Source organism: Rhagoletis pomonella, unplaced genomic scaffold (genome assembly GCF_013731165.1).
Source record: "Rhagoletis pomonella isolate Grant_MI unplaced genomic scaffold, Rhpom_1.0 Rhpom_scaffold_02351, whole genome shotgun sequence".
Classification (NCBI taxonomy): Eukaryota; Metazoa; Arthropoda; class Insecta; order Diptera; family Tephritidae; genus Rhagoletis; species Rhagoletis pomonella.
The window spans coordinates 17,979-22,276 of NW_023460905.1; the positions used below are offsets into that span (position 1 = coordinate 17,979).

A 4,298-nucleotide genomic window follows, 5' to 3' on the forward strand; every position below is an offset into this window, starting at 1 on the left:
GGATGGTCTTCCGACTTGACAACTTGGCCACTCTCCAGCATAAGGCAACCGTCGTTAACCCATGTATTCTGCCTTCGTTGTGAAATCCAGCCCATTCTTGAAGAAAATTTTTATAAAAGAGAGCTTATCTTTCCAATAGAGAATGGGCTTCACCACATTTGCTTCTCATCTTCTATATTTGCATTTCATTTTTAAATTAAAGTTATTTATAAATACATTTACGCGTCAAACAATTATAAAATATTTGCTTTTAAAAACTTGGAAATAAGCTTTTTGCTATAAACATTTACGCATGTAAAACTAATTTATTGGAAGTTTATTCCAAAAACTCCTTAGATCAGAAAAAAACTATTAAGAGCAGTGACTATTCAATTTACAAATAGGAAGAGGCGAAAAAAGCAAAGCAATCTGGTTTTTGTTTACTTTTACCAAAGAACGTAAATATACAAGAGGAGACAACATGTTATAATTGTAGCGAGTGTGAACATCAGGAGCGTGCCTTCTCTTTTCATCCAATCACAATTACAACGTGTTGTCTCTTATAGATTTAAATTCTTTGGCGCGTATTCATAGTCCAGCAACTAAGTCGAAACTAACAAAGTTGCAACTTAAATTTAAGTACCAACTTAAAATTTACCTCTATTCATAGTCGCATTTCAGACTTCTACTAAGTAGTTTCGACTTAGTTTACGATATAGTAAAATGAGTGTGAAAATGTACCGATTTTTCTTTACGATATTTTGGAAAAATTACATTTTTATTAAATAATGTCAAGTTTGATCACCCGTTTATGTAATTTTTATTTTCATTGCATGATTATGCAAAAGAATAAGGTATCATTTTCTTGTTAATTGTGTGAAATAGCCAGAACAACCGCAGTGATGTGAAGTCGATGTTTATCGAAAGCATGCTGTGAAACATACAAATAGTAGATATCTAAATGTTATGCACAAATTTACTTTAAAAGAACTAGCGTGAAACTGACTTATTATTTGAGAATTTATCTAAATTATTCCAATTATAAATTTGTGATTTAGCTTTATTCGAATTGTAATACGCATTTAATTTCATCTTCCGAATAAAATGGATCGATCTTTGTAAATTTTAATTGGAGATTACTCAATATTATCAAAATCACCCTCTACCAACTTAATTTTTACATATTTCGTCTGTTTTCCCTTAATTTGATAAAATACTTCTTCCTTGTTACGACTTAGTTGCAGCTGCAGCCGAAACTAAATTTTAAGTTGGTACTTAGCCAGAAAAGTCGAAACTAAGGCGACTGTGAATAGCTTTAGTTGTGGCAGAGAACGTATATTTATAGAGAAGGTCCAAGAACTGTGAATGCCACATTTTTCGAGCCAACTAAACTGGCGAAGCGCATTTTAAGAGCGACAAATATTTGGAATACTTAACAGCGAAAGCAAAATACAAATCAGAAAAGAAGAATGTTAACAGAGCTAAATCTCAAAGAGAGAGACTTCGTATGTTAATTTGTGGGTGAAAATCTAAACGCACAGGTTGGTGGTTTTTGTTTTTGTAAAGTTTTGATTTCTTTTTTGAATTGGATTTTCTTCAAATTCGAAAAAATGCGAATTTCAAAGGAAAATACCAACGCCCATTTAGTTTGACGAAAACTTTCTTGCCATCGGAGTATTTTTCAAACTTTTTTTGATTTCGACCTCAAAAATGGCACCGCGACCGCGAAAATGTCGCGCCCACTCTTGCAAAAATATTAATAATGATTTCCGTTTTTTTTCTTTTCCACAGGATCCGAGAGAAGCCCGTAGATGGATGGAGAATATGGGGATCGACCCCATGAAGAAGCTGCCACCCCACAACTCCTTCGTATGCATCCACCATTTCGAACCCGAAGTAGTGGATGGAAAATGCCTGAGGAAGGGTGCCCTTCCAACGCTCAACTTGGGTAAGTTAATAATCATATAATATAAGTGCATATTAGGCAGGTTAGTTTTTTTTCTTAGGCCGGTGAATTAATTTAAAGTGGCGAAAAAATTGTTAATGTGTTTAGTGCGTTTCAAAATATAGTTTTAAAAAGTGAAGGGTGCTCCAGATGAAATACATATATATTAAATATGTATTTAAAAGTCGGTGGAGTCACGTCCTCCTTAGTGAATGCGTATGTATGTTTGTATGCACATACATACATTCTTATATGAAAACGAAACAGTGGTCAACAAAATAATGCGGCACTCTGTCCATTTTTGACTATTTTTCTTTTACAAAAGATTAATAAACTTTAAAAAAGGTAAAAGAAGCCCATTACAATTTATAATAATAATGTGGATATTTGCAGTGTCTTTAAAATTCGCGGTGATTTTTTATAATTATTTTGTTGGCGCATTTTATTCGCGTATGTATGTACATACATATATTCTTATATGAAAACAAAATAATGCGGCATTCTGACCATTTTTGACTACTTTTTAAGTTTGAAATCTCGATTTGAGCTACATATCCTTTTATAAAAAATTAAGAAACATTATATAAAGGCAAAAGACGCCAGTTACAATTTATTATTATAATGTGAATGTTTGAAGTGTCTTAAAATTCGCGTTGATTTTTTATAACTATTTTGTTGGCGCATTTTATAGCCAATTGTTGCCTATCGTTCGTGATACAGAATAAGGCTGTTAAATTATACATATGTGCTCCTAGGTGCGTAATGTAAGATTTCATACTTTGACTAAAAATTATGCAGGTAATTTTTTTTTACAGAATAATGAAGTCTTTTTTTACACATTTTTAAAAAAAAATAAATAAACCCGTAAAGGTTATGTAAATTTTTTCGATATTTTAATTATTTTTCATACCTCAACCAATATACAATTTTTGGTAGGTACTTAGACAAATATTTGGAAAATTTTTACATTGCTTGCACTTTGGGATTGCTTTGATTAAATTAAATCGAAATTGTTTTATACATTTTTTAAATATTTTCATTATTTTTCATACTATTAGGTACTTAAATTTTTTTCTTGGAATTATGTCGGAAGGTGAAGTTTGTATATAAAAACGTTTCTCAATTAGGGATTGGATGGAGACTCTCCGCATAGCTGTACCGCTTCCAACCCCAAGCGAAGCTGCTGTATCACGGGCTGTGTTCCTCAGCAAAAGCGCTTGTTTGCCTTTCCTAGGACTGGAGAACTTCGGCAGCGTTGGGCCCTGGCTTGCAAAGTACAAGCGTTAAACGCCGACCGATTATTCGTTTGCCAACGCCACTTTGAGTCGGAATTTTTAGGTAAATTTAAACTTTCAGAAGGTACGGTGCCTTCATTGTATTTAGAGCCAGACATCACTAGAAGTCGGTCGCCTAGTGTTTGTTCTGAATGGGTTTTCCCCCCGGTCACAAAAACGTATTCAAGACGCGTCGTTAAAGAAGAAAACGGCGATATAACTTTAGAAGAATTCGAAAAATTTTCACTTCTCGCGGAAAAAAGCGCGCCGCGTACGGGAAATGAAATCTGTTTGGGCTTAAACACCACTTCCGCCAGCGAACGAGTTGCTCAAGCCACTCGATATTATCAAAGTAACGAGTTAAAATTAAACAAGCGTATTAAAGAGCTTGAGAAAGAGAATGAGGATTTGAAAAATCAATGGCGGAACTTGCATAAGCATGCAATAATAGCAGATAAATGTGCTAGCAGTGATGCTATCACATTTGCTAAAATGATCGTCAGTGCTAAAAATTTACGCTATAGCGAGGGGGAAAGAGCATTGGCACAAAATATTAACTATTTGTCAAATAAGTCTTACACTTTATGCATGACGATCTTGGTTTTAATTTACCAAATAAAACATCTCTATTGCGTTGGCGCCCCATACGGTATGTTGTACCTGGTTTCGATGCCAATGTCATTGAAAATTTAAAAAAAGTCGTCCAGAAAATGCTCGCTTCCGAGCGCATATGCGTACTATTGTTTGATGAAATATCTATAAAATCAGATCTTCAGTATAACAAATCCAGAGACTTAATCGATGGATTTGTAGACCTTGGGGAAGGTCAACGCAAATCAGGGGTAGAGAACAAGCGCTGTTTTTTCATGGTTAAAGGGCTATGCTCAAAATGGAAGTATGTTTTTTCTTACTATATAACCAAAAATGGCCTTCTTGGCGCAGAACTACATTCCATTTTGAGACGCACTTTAACCGAACTTCAAAAAATTGGACTTAACGTCAAGGGGTTGGTTTGTAACCAAGGTCCGGCCAACCCGAGTCTTTTTAATATTTTAAAAGTTTCTGTAAGTAAAACTTACTTTGTTCATGAAGACTCGAAA

At 34.2% G+C, this 4,298-nt stretch overlaps 1 long non-coding RNA gene across 1 annotated transcript in view; it reads left to right on the forward strand.

The window, feature by feature from the left end:
- Positions 1–1,359: 1,359 nt before the first annotated feature.
- Positions 1,360–4,298, forward strand: part of LOC118753323 — a 3,115-nt gene continuing 176 nt past the window's right edge. Inside the window, exons 1-3 of the long non-coding RNA XR_004994796.1 lie at positions 1,360–1,520; positions 1,771–1,927; positions 3,052–3,262. This is a non-coding gene — a long non-coding RNA (uncharacterized LOC118753323). The remainder of the gene's footprint in view (positions 1,521–1,770; positions 1,928–3,051; positions 3,263–4,298) is intronic.